This window comes from Marmota marmota, unplaced genomic scaffold (genome assembly GCF_001458135.2).
Source record: "Marmota marmota marmota unplaced genomic scaffold, marMar, whole genome shotgun sequence".
Classification (NCBI taxonomy): domain Eukaryota; kingdom Metazoa; phylum Chordata; class Mammalia; order Rodentia; family Sciuridae; genus Marmota; species Marmota marmota.
The window spans coordinates 35,288,802-35,313,962 of record NW_026000174.1 but is presented as its reverse complement, the minus strand read 5'-3'; the positions used below and the strand labels follow the sequence as shown (position 1 = coordinate 35,313,962).

General features: G+C 33.1%; 1 pseudogene; it reads left to right on the top strand.

Moving 5' to 3' along the window:
* Window positions 1-3,327: 3,327 nt before the first annotated feature.
* Window positions 3,328-4,535, top strand: LOC107134316 (annotated as a pseudogene).
* Window positions 4,536-25,161: the final 20,626 nt, after the last annotated feature.

Sequence of the window (25,161 nt, the reverse complement as noted above, 5' to 3'; positions counted from 1 at the left end):
TATCAGCACAATTCACAATAGATAAGCTTTGAAACTAATCTAGATGCCTATCAACAGATCAATGGAAAAAGAAATTGTGTTATATGTACACAATGAAATATTACTCAGCCATTAAGAAGAACTTCTTTATGACCTTTATGACTTTTGCCTGTAAATGAATGGATCTGGAAACTATCATACTAAGTGAAATAGGCCAATCCCAGAAAACAAAGGTTGAATGTTTTCACTGATGTGTCAAAGCTAAACCACAATGAAAGGAAAGAAGAGAAGTTTAGTAGATTAGACAAAGGGAAGTAAAAGGAAGAGGGGGTACAGGAATAGGAAAGACAGTAGAATGAATCTTACATAATTTTCCTATATGCTTAACCTAAGTGAATCGCACCATTGTATCTATCCACAAGAATGAGGTCCTAATTAGAATAAGATATATTCCATGCTTGTATAATTTTATCAAAATGGATTCTACTGTTATGTATAATTTTATCAAAATGGATTCTACTGTTATATTTAAGAAGAACCAATAAAAAAGAAAAGAGGTTTGCATATTACTAAAATAATTCATTAAAAATTTTACATGCAAATACAAATGTCCATGCTTAGTATTACATGTTACCTTTTCTGATAGTCACTTATTCTTAAATATACATCTGTTAAAGTAACTTTTGCATATAAATTTACTTATGGAATTTATAGCATCTGAGGATATAGCCCAGTGCCACCACACTTTTATAGCATATGAAGTTCTGCATTCAGTGTTTGACATTGAAAATAAAAATAACAACTATCATTTAATGAGTGCTTACCTTGCCAGATAGTTTGTTAAGCATTTTACTACCTTTTATTACCTTGTTTAGTACTTACAATGACCTTATGTGCTACCCACTATTACTTTTTTGTTGTTTTATAGGGAAACTGATATGCAGAGAGATTTAAAATAATAAACCAGTTGGACTATAGAGACTATGTTCTAAATGATTAAGTTACTCTTCCATAGCAATGTGTAGAGGAAGGGCACTTCATGGGAGCACAGCTAAATGTTAATTTGATTAAAATACTAGACTTGTTAAGGATTCTTTTAATTAAGAGTACACATTCTTTAATAAAAAAAGATAAGAAAAATAGTTGCTCTAAAATAACCTCCCTTCTTTCACTTTTCCAAGGAAAATTAAGACTTATCTATATTTACTAATGCTTAATATGTGCAGGTCATCTGGTATTAAGAAACCATGGATACCATGATTATAGAAATAAAGTGGCTCAGGACATCTAAATGGTCTCACTTGGGGCTGGGGATGTGCCTCAAGTGGTAGTGCGCTTGCCTGGCATGCGTGCGGCCCGGGTTCGAGCCTCAGCACCACATACAAACAAAGATGTTGTGTCCGCCGAAAACTAAAAAATAAACATTAAAATTCTCTCTCTCTCTCTCTCTCTCTCTCTCTCTCTCTCTCTCTTTAAAAAAATTAAAAAAAAAATAAATGGTCTCACTAGTTAATTTTGAGGAGAACAGGACTTCTTCGAAAGTGCTTGGAAAATTCTGAGTATATAGATGCATGCGTTTTTCTGAGTCTCGAATTCATATGTTTCATCACATATTCAAAAGGTACAGTGACAACCCAATAGTTAATCACCACTGTCCTAAAGGAAATGGACCAAGGAAATTTGTTAGTGGATCAGGTTATTTAGGAATCCCAGTTAAGATGAGTCTTATGTCAATATATACTTAGCAATTTTATTAAAACACAGGCTATACATAGGAATGGGAGATTTAAAAATGTGAACTTTCCCAGAATCCATGTTGTATAAGTGAGGATACCAGAACTTGAGCTTGGGTATGGACATCTGTTTAATTCTTTCCACCTTGGAGACCCACCTAGCTAGACATCTGCATTCCCAGGGGTAAAGGGATGATGGAAAAAACAGTCAAATCAGCAGAGATATTATTTGTTTATCTGTTCCTTCTTTGACTTTTTTGTTGGAGATTAGTCAAATTATCAAGGTCAAATTATCCCTTTCTGAAAGGTCAGTTTTAAGGACAAGTTCATTGCATTAGCCTGTCATATTTGCTCTTTAAAATAAGATATTGTTTTCATCTCTAGGGACAAGGATAACAAGCAAAATGCATTTAAATTTTTCTATACTAGATTTAAATTATTCTCATTCAGTGTTATCATTGTCTTTATTTAGTATGTTTTAAATAGTGTGAGTAAATAAGTGAAAGGAAGAATTTCTTGGGAATTTAGTTCATAATCTCAAACTGCTTTTCTAGCAGATAGATGGGAATAATTGGATGGTGCTGTTTCAAACCAGACTGCCCAGATTTCATTCCCAGTCTATGTCTATTAAGCTCTCTTACTCTTTTTCTCTCTGCCTCTTCATGTCAAAGTCAATAGAACATTTTAAAAGTGAACTATGAAGTTCAGCACAAAATATTCAAATCACTTTTGAAATATGCCTGTTACTTTCATTAATGTATTTTTGAAGGATTAAATGTAAAGATTGATAGAATTATTTGGAGCATTTGAAATAAATACTGGATTGCATAAGGTAAATGGCCATAGACACTTATAGGTAGTTTGCCAAATTCTGTCTATCATGCAATGCTTCAGTAAATGAGGCATTTTGAAGAGGTTTGACAATATGCAATATTACTTACACTGAAAGGTATCTATGTCTTCACCAATATAGTTACATGAAAATAGTTATAGTTATATGAAAAAGTAAAAACTTATATGAGATAGCTATGATTTAAAAGTTTTTAATACTTCTATTCAGTCTTCAGAGAATTGTCTGAACTTACTGCTAATGTATAAAGTCTTAGCTCCCATGCTCTAGAGTAGAGCCTAAGAGTTCTACTTTGGCCACATCATTACCCAGGGATGAGTATGCTCTGTGTCCAGGGGAGGGGCAGGCAGGTACCCTTCTAGTTATTCTCCCTATCCCTGGCTTTATCTAATTCTGTGAATAAATGCCCCTGAGTTTGTTTCCAGGGACTGCTTATGGCTTCTTTCTGAGAAGTAAAATGTGCCGCTGATGAGTAGTATATCTCTATCCTCAACAAATAACCAAGAGTTTCCAGTTCCTGGGACTGTCAGCTACAGACTGAGGTATCCACATCCATAAGCCATAGGCATTTTCTGATGCTAAGTGGACCAGGTATAAAAAGAAAAGGGGAGCTGTTCTCCTGAGGCCCGCGCTCCTTCATCCAGCACCACGGACCACCCCATCGACTCCACGGAGGTTGGGAGGTGCAGGGTCTCCTGAGGCCATCAAGTTTCCTCGATGTGCACCTGGGCTCCACCTTGCAGCTGCTGTGGCTCACTCGCAGAGTCAGCTGGGCAGGCCTGCATTCGACTAAAAAGATGTCCTTGTATGATGACCTGAGAGTGGAGACCAATGTCTCAAAAACAGAAGGCTGGTCCCAAAACATCAAACTCTGCAGTCTCAACTTCAAGCAGCCCTCTCTCAAGCAAAGAGCCAAAGGACAAAACAGAGAACTTTCCCCAGTCATTTATCTAAAGCGAGGTGGCTCGTCAGATGACCGGCAAATTGTGCGCAGCACCACAAGTAGCAGCAGCTGGCCTGAAGGACACTGCTGCCAGTGGGTTTTCTGCAGGGGAAGTTCTAATCCCCTAAACTGATGAATACGATCCTATGTTTCCTAATGATTATGAGAAAGTAGTGAAGCTCCAAAGAGAGGAACGACAGAGCTGGAAAGACAGAAGGAAATAGAGGAAAGGGAAAAAGGGGCATAAAGACAGACATGAAGCAAGTGGGTTTTCAAGGTGACAAAATCCAGATTCTGATGAGGATGAAGATTATGAACAAGGGAGGAGGGAAAGAAGTATGGGTGGAGCTGCCATCGCCCCCACCTACTTCTCTTGTAGAGAAAGACAAAAAGTTACCCCGAGATTTTCCTTATGAAGGGGACCCAAGACCTTGATCACCATCTTCCAAAGCTGCTATTCCTCCTGCAGTATATGAGGAACAGGATAGACCGGGATCTCCAATTGAGCCTAGCAACTCTCCTTGTTAACATGGATGGCACAGTAGCATCCAAGATTATGCAGAAGTATGTCTTCCGGGAAGGCCTGGGTCTGGGGAAGCAGGAGCAGGCTCTGAGCACCGCATTGTCAGGAGAAGACCTGCAAGGAGAGCGTCAAGATCATTGTGGGTGATGCCACGGAGAAGGGCCAGTCTCAGGATGCATCCAAGAAGTCAGATTCATATCCATTAACTTCCTACCAAGTGATCCTACTGAGGAACATGGTTGGTGCAGGAGAGGTAGATGAAGACTTGGAAGTTGAAACCAAAGAGAATGTGAAAAAAATGGCAAAGTTGGAAAATGTATGATATTTGAAATTCCTGGTGCTCCTGATAATGAGGCAGCACGGATATTTTTAGAATTTGAGAGAGTTGAATCAGCCATTAAAGCAGTTGTTGATTTGAATGGGAGGTATTTTGGTGGAAGGGTGGTAAAAGCATGTTTCTACAATTTGGATAAATTCAGGGTCTATGATTTGGCTGAACAAGTTTGATTTTTAAGAACTGGAGTCATCGCTGATGAGCTGCAGACTGAACAAAGAGAGAAAAAGGCAATGGCCTCTGTGGCTATTGAATATTGATACTCTTGGAAGGACTTCTAAGATATATGTTGATTGATTTATTTTTTACTATGTGATATATATATATATATATATATATATATATATATATATATATTATAAAAATCCTTTAAAAAAAGAAAAGGGGAGTAAATTGTGAACCAGATTTTTTTTTATTAGATCATTCAAACAGAGAAGTTCATAAGTATACCCCTAAGCCATGGTAAATGTAAATATGACATGCAGGAAGACATATGCTTATCAACTAGCTTCATTTAGAACATCTATAACATTAGGCATATGGACATCCATCTTTATTCTTCCCCTGGATCCCACTAAAAGCAAGCCTCCTTCCTGGAGTAGCTCTGGTTTCTTCTCAGGTCCTATTTCTTTTCTCAACTTTGCCATGTCTATTAGAATATGAACGTGAAACATAGTCATCTGAAAAACAAATATCTCCAACACATATTTTCATATTGTTCTACCTGCTGGACTTCTTGCCACCTTATGCAACAGATGACTCTGGCACATCTCTTTAAAAGGAGGCTTTGTTGGTATCCCATCCCTCCTGCTTTCACTATTCTAGGCATGTTAAAATGCTTCCTCCTCTGTGTTGTCAATCGTCTAATCCCTACTTCCTCTGTTTGACAAGATTGTAGCTGTTGAAAATAGCTACATGCTTTGATATTATTCTAACATAAGAATCTATCTGTAGTATCTGCTAACTGATTGAATCTATGAAGGATTCCAGAAAAGATAAGATCAGTCAAGGGTAGGTCATCACAAGAGGAAGAGAAGTCATGGGAGACATGGAGATAGCATTGTCAATTCATCAACCTGAAGCACAGATGGTAATTGAGTAAGAAGGACACAAGTAAAGCTAGTGCTATCAGATCTTATGGGATTTTGAACACTACATATTATCACTGAGTTGATTTTGTATTGTAAGTTTGTTGGACATGTTAATGCTACATACCAAACATAATTCATACACACCAGTAATTCATTGGACGTTGAGAAACATTACTGTGATGCAATGTGAGAAAAGGACCCTATTGAATCAAGGGAAGATAAACATTTATCTAAAACTATATACTAATATCCACTTATATCTATTCTTATATGTAGTTACCTACTTATTTTTTTTTCCATTTTTACTACAGAAACAGAAATTATTTTCGAAATATCTTTATAAAATCATAAATTTCAGAAAGTTTCATTGGTAAAATATTTTCATCAGTATTCTTGATAAGATCTTTGTTAAAATGTTGGCGCATGATTTATAGGATAGGAACATAATTCTTTTCTTGATTTTATTTATATTGTGTGAATTTACACTTTACAAACAAACAAGTAGAGATTTCACTAGATTAAATATTTTGTTCAAGCCCCAGCAGGTCAGAAAAGGCAAGGCAACATTGGATTCCTAACCTTCTGACTCCAGAATTGAGTCCCCATGTGTCTTTGCATGGTCTTTCTCCCTTGGTCTTCCACATGCTCTCCTCTTTTTTTGTAAACAGAGATCCTAGTTGTTGAATTTATAACTCACCCTAAATTTAGGGTTGTTTTCTCTAGAATGTTTAAACCCCATATTTTCAAAAAGTCAATATTTAAATGAGATCGCATTCTGAGGTTCTAGGTAGATGTGAATATCTGGAGACACTATTTGACTCACTACAGCCTTTATTAATCTTAGTCTTTGGGGCAAGGTCAAACTCAAGAAACCCTCAAGTTCTATATGGCACCTTTCTTTCCCCATCTAATAAATGATGATGACAGCAATATCCTTCCAGGTTTTTCTTGAAAAACAATGACTAGTTTATTTTTAGGACTTTGAGTGCATTATTTAATAAACAATCGATTATTGAAATTATTTTTTAAGTGTAGGAGATTGAGAGTGCCATAGGCTTTGCTGAGGTCCCATCCTCCTGCTTTCATATTGTTGTGGATATTTAAAGAAGCCTTAAGTGTATGTTTATGTTCTGTCTTTATGTCCCCCCTTCACTAACTCAAAGACTGTCAATTTTAGATTCCTTACTTGAAAAACTGGTATAATAAAATCGTCCTTGCCATCCTTTCAGACTTAATATACCAACAAGTAAAACTGGACACGAAATAAATATAATAGTATGAATGTAACACCATTTTTATTTAAAAATATTTAATTGATTAAGACTATAGATTGACAGTATACAGTGTGATAAGTCTATTTCTCAGTGTTTGAGAAATTTACATTGTATAATGATTATCACACTCAAATTAATTTACACAACCATCAATACTCATGAAGTACATAATATCTTGAGAATTTATTCATCTAACAGATCAAAGTGTGTACCATGCAACTATCTTCCCATGTCCTTCACCCAGCTTAACGCCTACTGACCCTGTTCAAATCTTTACTTCTATGTGTACAACTATTTTAATTCCATAATAAGATAAAATTTTATTTATACAAGAATCAAACATTGGAACATACAAATTTATGAGGCAAACTAACTAAACTGAAGAGAGAAATAGTCAGCAATGAAAACACTAGGAGACTTCAGGACCCCACTTTCAACAATGGACTCATTATCTAGACCGAAAAATCAATATGGATTCAGTGGATTTAAATAAGTCAATAGACTAAATGGTCATACATAGAATATTCCACAAAAGAGTAATATTATAAATACTAGTCTCCTACAGATAGAACATTCTACATGATAGAACATATGTTGGGTCAAAAAAAGCATTATAAAATTTAAGAAGGCTAAAATCATAGCAAGTACCTTTCCTTAGCACAGTGGTCTAAAACTAAAAATAGGAAGAGTTTTTGAAAATTTTAAAATATGTAGAAATTAAATAGCACACATTTGAGACAATGGGTCAAAGAAAAAAATCAAAGTTATGAAACAAATGCAAATGAAAAGTCAACATACCAAATTGACACAATGCAGGAAAAGCAGTGCTAGGAAGAAAGTTTATAGTGATAAGTAGAAAAGAAAGGGATATTATAAATAAACTACCTAACTTTGAAATTCTAGAAACTAGAAAAAGAGAAACAAAATCCCAAATCAGCAGAATAAAGAAAATAATAATGATAGCAAATTTTTTTTAAAAAAAAGATTAGAAACACCATAGTAAATGTCAAAGGAAACAAAGAGTTTTGAAACAATAAGCAAAATTGACAAAAGTTTATCTAGAATAATCTAGAATAAAAGAGAGAAGATTCAAATAAATAACTTTATAATTGAGAGAGAGAGAATTACAATTGATACCACAAAAATACAAAAGATAGTAAGAAGCTTTTATGAACTGTTATGTGCAGTTATTGACCAACATTTTATCTTCAAGTCAGTTTTACCCTCACAGCATTTATATGGTCCTTTTAGAGCCATATAAATGTCCTATAAGAAAAGAAAATTGCAGCTCAATGTCCCTGATGAACATAAACCTTAAAATCCTCAAAATTTCTAACAACCAAAATCAATAGCACATTAAAAGGAATATGCATCACAATAAATTGGTATTTATCCTTGGATTGCAAGGATGGTTTCACATACAGAAATCAATAAGTGTAATACAATGTAAGGTAGTGCATTAACAGGCTAAAAAACAAGAAGTTTTTAGTAATGAACATGACAAGTGAGGATTATTCTCCATAGCAATGCTCTTGGCAAACTTCTTAAATTCATGAAACATTTTTTTAGAGCTCTTCTCTTGATCTTCTTTTGAAATTGTTTTAAATAACCAACTATGCTTGGAACTCATTTTCACTATTTTAAATGACATGCTTCTGTGTCATAAGCAGACATAGAAGCTAACATACAACAGAATAGATTGTATTCTCCTATACTTGAAAAATTACACATATGTATATACATATATATATAATGTCTAAATATAAATATAATATATGTATAAAATTTTATACTATGAGATGAAATAACCTATTGGGTGGTGATTATTATTAAATCTGTTCAGATGGGAGAATTAAAAATCAAGCTTGTGAAGTTGAGTAAATTGATCAAGGTCACACAGCTCAGGGGTGGCATGAGGGTTTCACTTTAGTTTTTCCTGATTCTAATGCCCATGTTTCTAACCTCTATTATAGTTAAGTATCTCTTCTTCTACATCTGTCTTAATTCTCTCTATCCTCTTTCAGTATGTAGTAGAAACTCTTTAACCTTAATGTGGGTTGGGGAAAGTGATAGATTTGGGATGGTAAATGGACACTGAGATAGAGCCTAAAGTCAAAGGTAATGTGAAATACACCCTGAAAATTTCAAATCATCTCTCAAGAGCTTAAATCCATAACTCTTGCACTAAAGTAACTCTAATGAATGGTAAATTTCTTTTCAAGTTCTCTGTCTTCTTTTTCTTCTTGATCTCCTCCTTTCTCTCACCTCTACCTTTCTGTTTCTATTTTACTATCCCGTGAAAATTTTGCAAACTATTTCACAGTGTTAATTTTTCATAAAAAATATTAAAATTCTGATTGAAAACTTGCCTGGTGGTATCCTATGACTTCAAGTACCTATGCACACCATAAACATCTTTGAGGATTTTTTAAAATGGAACTATGAAAGACAGCAGATAAAGGAGCTGATTATGTATGGTTCAATGTGACCCTCAAAGAGTTCTAGTAGAAATGCATTGGTTTGGCTTTTCACAAAATTACTTCAACTGAACTTACTGAGCAGCCTTCTCATAAGACATGTGGATCATACATTAATGTATTTATTGCATTCATTGAGGCTGAATTGCATTGTATTATATGATATTGCTTTACAGGAAACACAAAAAGGGGCATATCACTCAGATTTCAACATTAGGAAAGCTTTTCCTCCAATGACCTTACAATAAGGTCATTGACAAAATTACTCTTCTTCAGGGAAAAAAAAAAGTCATAGCATTTTGGAATATGTTAGAGATGCCTGACTTCAATTTCCTTTTCTTTCTTTTTTTAACATAAAATGTCCCTTACTTATTTTATATTAATTATAACATACATACATATCTCCATAAACCAAATTTAAGAAATAAAGCAAGGTATTTAAAAGTATGCTATAAAATGATCTCATCCTGATCTATTCTGTTCTATGTACTAGTTATTGATTTTTCCACTTCAAATGTACTATAATTTTCTTGGAACTGAAGTTGTGTCCATTTTGCTTTTGCACTCAATTCAAAAATTTTTATATTGTAATTTTACCTGGGAAGTATTCAACAGACATTTTCAAAATGTTTATGTTCGGTTACAAATGAGAAATATAGCTAAGAATACTCATATTCAAGTTTAAAGTCTATAAGAGGACAATCACACCAACAAAATATTACTTATATACCAACTTTTTAGTATTGCTTATTTTAATCATTAAAAGTCTGTTGAATTTTGAAAAGGGAAATATGAGTTCATAAAGACATTCTAACAATTTAAAACTAATGAAAAGAGTATTTATGAAAATGCCATGTCTATTATTCTAATTAGTTTCCATCTGTCTATACTTCTCTGACACCACAAAATAAATTTAATTTATTTTGTTTCTATATCTGTTTTGTTTTTGTTATTAGGGTGGTTATGGAACATCTGCTCCACTTTACTTCAAAGGTCACTGCATCTAAGAACATTGGGTATTATTTTAGAAGCTATGAACAATTTTAAAAATCCATTAGTCATGCTTGCTGTTCCAGTCCACTGAGCTTGGCTGACTTGCCCATAGTTCATAAAAGTGAACTGTGAATGAGACCAGCAACTTTTGAACCATCCTCCTACTCCAGTAAAAAACGTAAGGGCAATGCTTGACTTCTGCATGCTACATGCACAATTCCACTTCCTGTCATTTGTTAGACTGATTACAAAAAATATAAAAATATCCATTATAAATTCTGAACTATTTAAAGAACAAAAAAGAAAAAAGAAAAAAAGCTACAAAAGTAATCTATGGGTGGGTATTTTGTTGTCCTTGTTGTTTTAACAATATGTAGCTTTTGCTTTTATTGGTATTTTGTTGCCCAAAACATAGTCAACCAAAGAGAAAAATGAGCTTATGCTGTCACTATCTACAAGAAAGGTTTTAAAGTGATTATCACACATTTAATTATACATTTAAAATTTCACTTAATATTGGAGATGATCAGTTTTATACTAAAAATATCGTTTTGTTTCATATTTCTTGTATTTTTTTATTGGTGCATTATAGTTGTGCACAATGGTAGAATTTGTTGATACATAGTCATACATGTTCATTGTTATGGTTTGGATGAAAGCTGTCCCCTAAAAGCTCAAATATGAGACAAAGTGAGGTTCAGAGGAGAAATGATTGGGTTGTGAGAATCTTAACCCAATCAGTGAATTAATCCCCTGATAGGGACTAACTGAGTAGTAACTGAAGTGGGTGTTTGGAGGAAGTTGAAATTGGGAGTGTGGCTTTGTATCTGCCAAGTGGAGTCTCTCTCTCTCTCTCTCTCTGATTCTTGATCACCATTTGAGCTGCTTCCCTCTGCCACACTCTTCTACCATGATGTTCTGCCTCACCTTGAGCCCAGAGGAATGGAACCAGCTGTCTATTGATTGAGACCTCTGAAACCATGAGCCTTCAAATATACTTTACCTCCTCTACAATTGCTCTAGTCAGGACTTTTAGTCATAGCAGGGGAAAAAGCTAAACATACACAATGTAACAAAATAACTTGGCCAGCATAATTCTCCAGTATTTTCCTTCCTCCTGGTCCATTTCCCTTCTCCACTGATCTCCCTGGGTGTTATCAGTGGTTGGAAGGATAAAGGAAATGTGGTATAGATGCACAACGGAGTTTTATTAAACCATAAAGAAAAATGAATTTCTATCATTTGCAAAACAAAATGGTTGGAACTAAGTGAAATAATCCCAATTAAGAAGATCAAGGAGTATATGTTTTCTCTTATATGTGGAAACAAAACAGGAAGAAGAAAAAGAAATGTTGGGAGATCTCTGTTTCAATTTTAAAGGCTAATCATGCCAAATGTAAATCATCATTATAATAATACTTAAATGTGTTTTAAAAATAAAAGTAAAGTCTATATTGTAAAGGAAAATTTGAGACCAAAGTTATGCTTTTTCAAATCCTCCCTGAATAAATATAAAGCAAAACTATAGCATACAAATAAATGTTAGGAAAAAATATCATCTTGGAGAGGTTGTTGTCATTCCTCTTTCAGTTCTGAGGTTGCAAAAGTGGCCTGCTCCTTAGAGAACTAGTGCTCACCTCTTTTTAAAGATAATCTGGAGGAAAGATGGCCAACAAATATATGAAAAAAAAAGTAATCAACATCTCCAGCAATCAGGGAAATATAAATTAAAACTACACTGAGATTGTAGCTTGCTCCAGTCAGAAAGGCAATTATCAAAAAGATAATTAATAATAAATTCTGGCAAGAACATGGAGGAAAGGTAGATTATACATTTTTAGTGGGACGACAGATTTCTTATAACCACTCTGCAAAGCAGGATTGAGATTCCTTAAAATACTAGGAATAAAACCATCATATGACTCAGCCATCTTACTTCTTGGTACTTATCCAAAAGAACTAAAATCATCATGTTATAATGATAAAGCCACATCAATTTTATATAGTAACACAACTCATGATAGCCAAAATATGGAACCATTTCAGGTGCTTGTCAATAAATGAATGGATAAAGAAAATGTGGTACATACACAATGGAGTTTTACTCAGCCATAATGAAGAATGAAACTATGGCATTTTCTGGTAAATGAATGAAACTAGAGAACATCAGGCTAAAAGAATCAAGTCAGACTCAGATACTCAAGGCTAGATGTTTTCTCTCATGTGTGAAAGCTAGAGCAAAGGGAAAAAGAGAGAGTGGGGGTTGGATGATATGAAGATATAGGGAAGTAACCGGAAAAGATTGGAAGATTAGTGGAGTAGTTAGAGGGGTGATCAGTGGAGTAGAACCAGGAGATTGAGGAGGGAGGAGGGATGGGAAAGAGGAGGAAATGCAGAATGCATTTGAAACAATTAAGCTATATGCACATGTAAATATAACACAGTTAATTTCACCCATATTTATATCTATAAAGCATGCATTAAAAATAAATAAATGAGACAAAGGAAGACCAGTAGAGGATAGAGAATGGGGAGAGGGAAAGGCAGGGAAAACTGGGGACTGAAGTGGAGTAAATTAAACTCTATGTATATATTATGATGTCAAAATGAACCCAAGTATTACATGTATCTACAATGCACCAATAAAAGAAAAAAAAATGAAAGAAAGAAAGATGATGTGGAGGTTACTCTCACATAGGAAAGGTTCACTCTCAACTTTCCTAGTAAACACTGTATCCAAAACTAGGGTAAAGACACAGCCCAGTCAGGACAATACTGGACTTGATAGAAAAAAAAAAGGGGGGGACTATATGTCAAAGAAGCTATAGGACTTACCCAGAAGCTACCAAGCAGAGCAAGGAAAGTCTGCAGGCATTGGATTTGATTCTGAGGGTGCATGGCTAAGGGAAATGGAATGCAAATTTCTCTCAGGGAAATCTCTTACTTTGGAGAATTATACTGAGATACAGCATTTATCTCCCTGGCAAAGGGAAGGGAGAAGTTACAAACATCCTCCTGGGATAAATTCTAGAATAGAGGAGAAACTCGTGGTCCATATTAAATGAGGTAGAAATGCCAGAACTGTGATAGCAGGTGGTGGAATGAGGGATTAAATCATCAGAGAAGTGAGATGCTGGAATAGATCTATGATGTAATTCTTATTTCATCACTAGCTCAAATTTTATTTGGATGATCCCCATTGTGTTCTCATAATGTGTGTAACTCCATCATCCCACCATCATGCACTATACCATACTGTGACCATTGATTTATTTTCACACTCAACCACATCCTTCAGGTGAAAAACTCTGATTTATGATTATTGGGTTTTTGTTGTTGTTAGTGGTGGTGGTGGTGGTGGGTTTTTGTTATCTTCAACAGACAACAATGTCTGCCAAGTAATACACTAGAATGAGAATAAGGACAAAACAAACTAATATCAATACAGCATTTATTATTTGCCTACTATTAGAATAAATGCTAGAAGGCAGTATCTGACTTAGTCCTCAAAATCTTTTATAGTAGACTTCATGTTTTCCCTATTCGAAAGATGAATAAATTAAGACTCAAAAGGGCACATCAGTTTTCCCATGGTTTCATTAGTACTGAATTATATAATAGACATTTGAACCTAAGTAATCTGCCTTCTAAAAGAGAAGTGCTGCCTGCTCAGTTTATAAGTATTTAATCATTCCTCTGTGAATATAACAGGTAATGTAAACCATTATGTATTAGATATGAAAGTAGTATTCCTGTGGTTAAAATGAAAAATTATAAAAGTAAGTCATCTCCAAAGAATTCCTAGATCCATAAGTAATATTTTTTAATAAATATATTCCAGTGTAGATTTAAATACTTTTAAAAATTAAGATGCAATGGTTAGAAAAAAAAAGGAATATGATTAGAAATCACAAAAGGAAACGTCAAAGCTCCACCTCCACTGGAGAGAGATTTCTGGAATTAGATTTTTTTTTTTTTTTTTTTTTTTTGTGTGTGTGTGTGTGTGTGTGGTGCTGGGGATTGAATCCAGGGCCTTGTACATGTGAGGCAAGCACTCTACCAACTGAACTACATTCCCAGCCTGGAACTGGAAACTTTAAAGCCAGCTTAAAAATTGGCAAGATGTTAATATTTTTCTCATTGTTGTTGGTTTGTCTGCAGCACATGATCCTGAATGTGTAAGGAAAAGCCAGAATCTTGCAACTTCTCCAACATACATTTTATTTCTTTCTATTCTTGAAGCCCTAGTGCTTTGTTTTCACATTACTCACGCTCTCTTGATTTAACACCAATTAATAAAAACAGGCTCATCTTCTTATTTTGAAGGCAATCTTACCCTCACCCCTTCCAATGGCTGGCAAAGCATGAAGGGATTGTAATTAAAATAACAGAGTTTACAAGTTAGTTAATGACCTTGAGTTTCAAATTTCTGAGTTTACTTAAAAATAATTGCTTCTTTCAAAATTTAAGTACCTTCTGTTTCATTTGGAGATGAAATATAAGTTTAATCAGAACAAACAAAGATGATGAAAATCTTTAGTGATTTTTCACAAAAACTGTAAAATATACTCCAGTTCATGCATAGACATGCCTGTCTCTTCCCACCTACCAACAGGCAAAGAATGATATTTAATCCATACTGTAGAAGCAAATAAGTGGTCTGTGGTCTTGGCTGAGGCTGCAAGGTTGAGCTTCTCTTAGTACTTTGGTGGCAGTAAGTCATTAGTAAATCAGACATCACAATGATACTTCATTTGGAAAAAAGATGAAGTAAAGATTTCATTCCTTCCAATTAGATTTTTAAATTCAAAACTGGTCATATAGTGATTACAATTAAAACTTAAACTTTAAAAAAATAGAAAAAGAAAAATTTTGAATATATTTTTAGTCAAGAAAATTAAATTTCCATGGATGTTTATTTCTCTTCCTTAAAAATTAGAAACTCAAGGTTTGAAAATAAATGCTATTAAAGAAAGTCCATTATCTATATTATTAATATATCAAAATTTCGACTCTGTAAAAAGACATGAAGAATATTTTTCAAAAATCATAGAGGGCTATGGTTGTGGCTCAGGCTTAGAGCACTCCTAGCACATGCGAAGTCCTGGGTTCAATCCTCAGCACCACATAAAAATAAATAAATAAAAATACAGGTATTGTGTCCAACTACAATTAAAAAATAAATATTTGAAAAAAATCTTAGAAATATAATTTGGGTTTATAAACATCTAGTCAATCCTCTCATTTCAGAGGTGAAGAAATGAAACATCACATTAACAAAATTGTTGTTTTTTCCTGAACTTCCTCAGAGCTACTCTGTCCACCCTGTTTTTTTAGTGTATCTTCTGCTGTCCTATTTACCCACTTCTATTTAGGGACCTCAGTAGCTTATAACGAAATCCATTTATTATTTTCTTCATTTACAAATGAGGAAAGTGAGGGAAAAGAATTTACGTTGTTTTTCTAAAGTCACACATGCCTTAAATGGTGAAATTGGCATTCAAATCCAGGCATTCCAGCTCTGTAATGAAAAATACAAAACTAATCGTTGATGGGACAAAAAATTAAAAAAAAAGATTTAAACAAAAGTTTTAACTCCACTATTACCCTGAGATTAGACAAGTGTGGTCCCTGGTCTGGAGCATACCTTTTAAAGGAATTCTTTACCTCCTCATTATGTTCACTGCTCCATGGAGCACAAAACCCCATGGAGCTCAAAATCCATGGAGCTAAGGGATGAGCACACCTTGAAAGCCATCTTGGGCTACCCCTCAGCTATGCTTGTACTTCCACACTCCAAATCTGAGGAATGGCCAAAAATAGCTTTTCCTAGAGGTGAACTGAGTGGATGAATAGGCTGAAAAGGCCCCTGGGCCTTCCATGTGTAGGACAGAGAAAGAGTATAGGGAAGAATGTGACATACTTCAACTGTGGGTCAAAAGCTAGGGACTAGTGGACCAAGTACCTCTGCAGGTACTTCCATATTTTTATGCAGAACACTGTGATCATCAAACATTTTAAATAAAAATATGAGTTCTGATGTTACTACTTAGCTATATTTTCCAACAGTGAATCAAAGAAAATGTTTTATTTAATAATTTTATTACTCAGACACATAATTTATCAACTTCCTGCATTTAGTTATTTGTTCTTTATGACTCCATTGGTCCTACTTATCCAGAACTCTAAAATTTGGAGGAAAAACAAAACAATATATTTTTTTTTAAAAAAGCATGATCCTAATACTCATGCTATGCTACCTTTTTTTCTTAAGGTAATAGAAAATATATGAACAAAAATAGGAGTCCATGACTGTGGTATTACAAGGTGAGAGAAAGAAATATTTTCCCTTGAGTGCATTATATTAAGAAAGTGTTCATAAATCGTAGTTGCACTATGAATGTTCATGGAATTGACAAAATGTAGAAGAATTCTTATATTTAAGAATGGCTATCTGAGAATTCCGTATAAATAAATATTTGAAATACATGATTTTTATTAACTGGTAATGCTTCCCAAAGTGATACATTAGGAATTCATTTCAGCATGTCTAGCTGCTTTCTGAACATCATTTTCTTGGCCCTTCATGAAGTGTCAAATATAATAGTCACATAATTTTTTCAAACATAATACGCACAGGATTTCATGTTACCCCAATGGTTTTAAAGAGTTTCTATGAAACTTATTTTTCTGTTACTGAAATGTAATATATCATTAAGTTTTTCTAGACATTTCATCATGTCAACAATTAATTTCATTCAATGTCTCACTGTTAAAAATTAGTATATCATTTGATCTGAAAAATGTTTCCAATTTCTAAGAAAACATAACTTCATAAAAAAATCAATATAACATTAGCCTTGAGGTTAATGGAAATATATGCGAATAGACGACAAACATCAAGAATAGCCAGAAAGAATAAGAAAGAAAAAGTAACAATCTTTCAAGGTCAATTTTTTTTCCAAAATAAAACCTAAACTAGAATTGATCACTCTATTAAATATTAATACATCTTTGTTTTTTAAGTAGCTTTCAAAGGCTTAGACATATATGACTAAAAGTAATGAATAATTGTACGTATCCAAACTAAGAAATAAAAGCTATAATACTTTTAAAACAAGAAAAATTAAGGAATTTTTCATACCTCATCAAAATATTTTCTATTTGATCATTTTGATATTTTTTTAGTAGAAGTTCATTATTTATAAAACTAAATTGGAATTTTCATCAGATCTAACTTTCTAAATTCATTCTCAATTCCAAACAAGGAGAAAGTAACTGGAATGATTAATCAGATTTCAGCTTTTCCTGTCTTTAAGGTGTGCATTGACAACATGCCAATATTACATGCTGAATTCAACTGTATAGTTAGGGACCTCTACATGTACAGGAAGAATACCTGTCCTCCTTTGAGTCTTTTCCAAGTCATTCTTTTATTTACAGGTCAGACCCAATTTATCTAAGAATAGGTAAACATAAATATCCATTGCCATGTTCCACAGAAACCTAAGGGGGGTGCCTATACAACAACATAACAATAACATCTGTTTAGGAAAGGATAAAACCAAATCATCACTTGGATGGCTTGCCAGGATATTCACATACCGCAGTTGGAAAGGTCAAGTGTTTGAAAGTTAATCCCAAGTGCAACAATGTCAGGAGGTGGGAGTTAAGATCATGAGGCCTCAACTCTCATGTATGGATTAATGGTGCTATAAAAAAAGGTTTGCCCAAGTGTGTTCACTCTTTTGCTCTCCTGCCATATGAGTACACAGAGTCCAGGCTACTTTTTTGCCCTCCCACCTTTTTCATGTTATGAAGCAGCTATGGTTTGAATATGGGTTTTCCCAGTCAAAGCTTATGTTCAAATTGGATTACAATTGTGATGGTGTGGGCAGGTGTGATCTTTAAAAGGTGATTACATCATTAGGAGCAACTGGTAACTTTCTTGCTGGAGAGGGTTTGTTCTTAAGGGAGCAGTTTGTTAACCAGTGGTGTTGCCCACTGTTGTTTGCCTCTTTGCATGCGGCCACTCACTCTCTGACTTCCTGTCATGAGGCACTTGATACTGCAATGCTCCTAGATTCCCTAGCCTTCAGAACTGGAAGCCGAATTTTTTCTCTATTCTTCATAAATCACCCAGTATCAAGTATCTTGTTGTACCAACAGGAAATTGACTAGGACAAAGCCCATCACCAGAGGCTGGCACTTGATCTTAGATTTTGTAATCTCCCTAAATGTGAGAAATAACGTTTTATTCTTTAAACATTATCCAATCTGCTATATTGTGTTATAGCAGCACAAAATTGACTAAGACACCCTATAACCCAGTTGTTTAGGTAATATTGGATAGTTTATATTTTAGGTGAATATTATATAAGTATAGATGAAGGTTAGAAGATAAGCATATATGTATCTCATAAGAAAACTACATTTTGCTACTTTTATAAGTGAAAATAGTGGTAATAAAACTTCAGCATAATTATTTTAGGAAACTGTTCTTATAATCATGTGGTATAATCTCTGACTACACAATGCCATTATTATTTGAAAAGTGAAAAAATATAAGTCTACTTTAGGACTGGAAATATAGCTCAGTTGGTGGAGTGTTTGCCTCACATGTACAAGGCCCTGGGTTCAATCCCTAATACCACAAAAAAAAAAAAGTCCATTTTATATATCTCTAAAATATTTAGCTTTTTCTGTTGTATCAACATATTTTGTAAATTTTTACAAATTTTAATATAACCAAAACAATTAAAAAACTAATTATCGATGAACCTTAATCAAAGATCAATTTTAAAATTTAAAGTTTATTTTAAACAAACACATTAATTATAATTATTTGTGTTAAACAATTCCACTAGATATTAGTAGTATAAATAATCTATTTAAATGGCAAACAATCATGAACTGATTAAAAAGATCAAAACTGAAAAATGCTAAAGCATTTCAAGATAATAAATAGGTTCAACATTGTACTCAAAATATAAACATGCTTAATTTGCATGATTCATTTTGAAGGTAAGCCCTGCAAACATTTTAAGTTGAAGAAAATTTCTTTTCCAAAATTAATTTAAAAACATGACTGGAAACATATCTGACAATGTATATATGTAGTAAACTTTTATAATTAATATAAAATAAATAGAAAAAAAGTCAAAACTCAAACTTATGGTGTTTCCAAGAAAATCATTTTAAATACAGATATTCAATGAGATTAATGAAAAAATATAGAAAATGATACAAAATGTAATCTATACAAGTAGATATCATACAAGACAATAAAATGTTTTCAACCTACATATAATCTAGAAAGTACAATTTAAAAACAAACATGCTAACTGGGTAAGAGATCACAAATATCCATACGCTATTTAAGTCCTATTTTAGCCACCAAGTATGTTTGTTTTAAGCCAAACAAAGTTCAGTTGTTTTCATGACTTTCTCCCGCAAAACTGTGAGTGTTATGAAATATTATGTAAATATCATGTTTTCCATTCATAACTGATAGTGCTTCCCTCTGGGCATTCACTCTTTATGACTGTTATATTCATCATGCCTGCATTCAATCCCTAGCACTTAAGATTGAGTGTGTACCATAGCATTTAGAGGGATTTCTGGAAAAATAAATTTAAGACATTTTATTACAGGGAATTATTTTAATATAATAGGCATAAGTGTCACAGTTCATATGTGATATCGAATTTCCTCATTTGCCTGAGTATGAGCCAGAAGACATCTCACATCCATTATCAGGGAAACCCAGGAGTAAGAATTCATGGTATATTTGAGACAACTGGTTTACTCCAGCACAATTTACTTGTCATAATTCTTAAAAATAAAAGTCTGAGGCAATGTATATTTGAGCTCCAGAGTTATGCAAATCAAATGCCCAATAGGCATCTCAATCTTAACATATCTCAAATCTATTAGGCATAGTGTTTGCAGTTAGTATATCCATATTCTCATTTATACTTTGAATCACCTCTGGATTATTTATGATACCTAAGTATAAATGTTATGTAAATATTTGTTATACTGGGTTGTTTAGGAAGTAATTACAAGGTAAATAAAGTAAGTACATGTTCAGTACAGATACAATGTTTTTCTGAATACTTTTGATGCATGGTTTGTGGAATCCATACATGCAAAACACCCATATGATGAAGGCTTACAGTTCTCCCTCTCTTCATAAATAGTAATTCCATCCTAACAGTTGGAAAATGATAATTAGGTCTGTGGATATAGTTCAGTGATAGCACACTTGCCTAACATGTATGAGGCCCTGGTTTCGCAAAACAAAACAAAACAAAAATGACAATTGCATTCAAGAAGCCATATTATGTTAGCCAGGCTAAGTTTTTTTGTAAAAAAGTGAGAAAATTTGATACCACATATGAACTGTTACATTTATGCCTATTGTGTTAAAATAATTTTCTATTATAAAATGTCTTAAATTTACTTTTCTAGAAATCCCTCTAAATGCTGTAGTACACACTCAGCCTTAAGTTTATCATTTTTTTTTTCTATATCACTCTCTCCTTCAGGAGAATTCTTATCTCAGAGACAAGATTAGAAAAATAAATAGCAATTTAGGACATAAAGAAACCCTGGGTAGTAAAATTTTAAGAATAGTTTCTTACAAAGAACAGGATGACAGATAACCTACTAAAAAATACATGAACTCAGTAAGTAGTTTTCACAACATACATTGTTCATCATTTCCTACAAATAGTATGAAAATATACTTACCATGATGATGATATAAAAATGTTAAAACAATATTTACTAATGAAAATTGGTATTTGATTTACCTCAGGTAATTTAATAGTATATAATTCAAAATAACTAAAAGATGTCTCAAATCACTTGTTCATGAATTACTATCAACTTCATTGTTTTCTCCAGAAGTTGCTCCACTAAACTAGAGTTGCCAGTGAAGATGAGTGACTAATAAATCATTGAGTCATTTCAGAACAAAATTTTTTCTAATATTTAAGTGCCTCCAGTCAGTAATGATTTTCTTCTATATTACTGGAATTTTAAAGAAATTTTGTTCAGTAAATTTCTTAACTCTATTATATAAAGACAGAGTGCTACAGAATTACATTTGGAATAAGTAGTTCTGCTCATAACAATTAAAATGTCAGGGCCAGGAGTATAAATTATTTTTGGTTTATACTGCCTAAAGAAATTTTAATGCCTTTGTATTAAAATATAAATAATACATTTGTATGCATTAATATCAAATTTCAAATAAAAATATATTTTTTAAAAACAGAAATTTTAAGACTTAGGTCATTATAATTATAAAATAAAGCTGTATTTAATTTTAGAGACATTTTTTTTAAAAAAAATGGTGTCTTTTTTATGCACATTTTTTTCTACAGCTGAAATTGTATAGGGACAATATGAATTATTTAAAATTGCAAAATGTTCCTTATATAGCTAATTGCAAGTATTCAGAACATTACCTGTATTTGTGAATACCAATGAAGCCAAAAACAGGAGCATGAAGAGAAGGAAGAAAATGAATTTTTAGTACTTCCTGAAAACAGTTTTTATTATGCAAGAACTAATTGTATTCATGCTCCCTAAAGGAAAGGAATTGAAAAGCTAAGTTTTCTTTTTCTTTCTTTTTTTTTTTTTTTTGTACTATATAAGTATTTATGCCTTTCATGTGCTCCCTGACTCCTTACTGAAGTGGCACCATACAAAAATCTTCATTGCAGCCAAACATAGTCATTCTTTATTTTGAAGACATTGGACAATATTACCCTAGTGCCATTAAAAAGGGAGATCATTTAGAGTTACAAAAGCGATGTGGATGCATATCCAGAGTAAGAGAAGTACTCTGACATTTAATTTTTTGGCATATTTTTCATATGTGGGGGAAAAGCAGGGCTCGTCTTGCCCAATTCCTGGGGAATAGTCATGGTGAGGTTTGTCTTGCTGAACATTACAGACTCCTGAGAACAATGAAGAGTTCTTTGTTGTTTAAAAAAAAAAACAAAAAAAAAACACTACAGTTTGCATTTCAGTGTTCTATAATTTATGCTTCCTTTCTATCTAAATTAAATAATACCCATCAATAATTGTGAGAACCATATAGCTTTTAACATATCTCCTGAAGGCTTCCTAAGGCATAAAATTGCTTCCACAGTTATTTACCGTCTTGGCACCAGGCAAGTGAGAGGTGAGAACTGGAAGACTTTAAGCATGTAGGCATATCCTCATTTGAATTTATGGACTGGTGAAATTTAGCAGCATTTTATTTATAGCTGTATGAGAAAGACAGGAAACAAAATATTTCCACAATGAAGGAGTTCTGGCTGTGTACTCTCACATGCTTAATTTTTATTTTTATTTTTATTTTATTTATTTATTTATTTTTTGGTACCACAGATTGAACCCAGGAGTACTTAACCACTAACCCATATCCGCAGCCTTTTTTTTTTTTTTTTTTTTTTTGAGACAGAATCTTGCCAAGCTGCTTAGGGTCCTGGTAAGTTTTTGAGGTTGTCTTTGAACTTCGACTCCTTCTGTCTCATCTTCCTGAGCCACTGGGATCACAGGCATGCACTACCATACCAAGCATGATTGGTATGTTGATTTAGAAAAAAATTTCTCAAGAGAATTGCAAAGCATAGTTGACTTATTCACCTTCCCATGTGTCTTACACTAGCTTATCTATATAGACAAACAGGGATTAAAAGTTTTTTAAGATGAAGATCCTAGATGGTAGGAAGTTGGCAAGCAGAATCCCAATATGTTTCAATGACATCTAAGGCAAACTATTCAATCTCCGGGCTTCAATACACTTCCCTGCTGAAACACAGAGGTCTCTGCTCTTCTCAAGAGCACATTTCAGACAGACGTGAGTAGTTGAGCTTACTTGGTACATGAGATGAAGTTTGCTAACCTTTTTTAGTATAAATAAAGGTTAATAAACTATTAATAAGGTCTCAATTCAATTACACATGGTAGTTAGTTTCACTTTTATAATCTTTAAACTTTTCAAAAAACAAAACTCAATTCTATATATTATGGAATCACTTTAATGTAGTTAAAGAACACTAACATCCAAGACTCAAGGATATTAATACCTGGCAGAAAATGACCTCAATGTAATTGATAGATACAAGTTTAATTAGCCAACCTTCTATATAAATGTCTTTCTATATGACTATTTGGAGAAAAAAAAAAGGCTAATGTGATAGAGAATATTCAAAACAGCATAATGTATTAGAAACAGACCTTTCTAAAAGCAACATTTTTCTTCCTGAGATTGTCAATCCCTCCACAAATAGAGAAGATATAGAAACAAGAACTTCTAAAACTGTTTTAAAAACTTCTAAAACTTTATTTATTTATTTTTTAGTGAATAAATGAAATGAAACATAAATGAAACATAAAACAAATAAACTTTGAAGACTAATATTTACATTCAAAGATAAATATTTGGGGAGGAGTCTCATATTATAAGATAGTGGAGCATATTATCACATTTAATTTCAAAAAGTAATGTTTTTGTGAGGTATCTATATTTCCAAATATTTTAAAGTATTTTTAAAAAAGCTTTACCCACCTAAGAAAATGATTGCGAGCATGAAGATAATGCTGGTCAGAATGGAAGAAAATCTTTGCTAACTACTTCCCCACAAGGCATTACTATCCAAAATACAGAAAGAACTCAAAAACCTCAAGACCCAAATAACCCACTCAATAAATGGGCAAAAGAGTTAAAAGGCATTTCTCAAAAGAGGTAGTACATATGCCCGACAAATATATGAAAAAATGTCTGACATCCCTAGCAATCAGTAAAATTTAAATCAAAACTATATTGAGATTTCACTCCATTCATCATGGCAATAAAGGATACAAATAATGATAAATGCTAGCAAGAATATGGAGTGAAAGGTATACTCATCCCTTGTTGGTGGGTCTGCAAATTACTACAATCACTTTGGAAAGTGCCATTAAGATTCCTTAAAACACGAATAATGGACCTACTGTATGATTCAACTATGGCACTCTTTGGTATTTATCCAAAAGAATTAAAACCAGCATACACATCAACATTTTTCACAATAGCCAAATTTTGGAACCAGCCTCGATGCCCACCTAGAGATGAATTATATAAAAAAGTGCCATATATATATATATATATATATATATATATACACACACACACACACACACACACACACACACACATACATACATACATACAATGGAGTTTTCCTCAATCATAAAAAAGAATGAAGGTATGGCATTTACTGGTAAATAGATGGAACTGAAGAACATAATGCTAAGTGAAATAAGCCAGATTCAAAATCAAGGGTAGACTTTTTCTCCCATATGTGAATGTTAGCCCAAAATAAAGAGGGAAAACTCCATGAAAACAGTAGCCAAAACAATGTAGTAGAAAAGGGGGATAAACAGGGAGGAACAAAGGATGAAAAAAGGGAGGAATGGTGGAATGGATTTAACCAAACAATCCTATGTACATAAATGAATACACCACAGTGAATTTCATTCACATTTATGTATTCTATAAAGCAACAATTAAAGAAAGACCAGAAAAGTAAGGAGAATAGGGGAATGGAAAGAGAAGTTACTGGGTACTGAAGCAGAGCAAATTATATTCCCTGAATAAATGATTATGTTAAAATTAACACCATAGTACGTATAATTACAAATCACTAATAAAAAATTTAAAACTTATGATTATTAAGTAATTACACAAAACATAGATTTGGTAATGGTAAAATAAAGAAGTTATACAGTATTTTTAGAAAAAAAATTAAAATAGTAAAAGAAAAGTTTTAATTTTGGTTCCTGCAACTCTACTAAGAATTTTCTACAGAGGAGTAAGTCAACAGAAGCTACACTCTCTGTCAGATATACATGTAGAAGGTGACATAGCATTATAATCCTTAAGAGTTCAAAATATAGAGA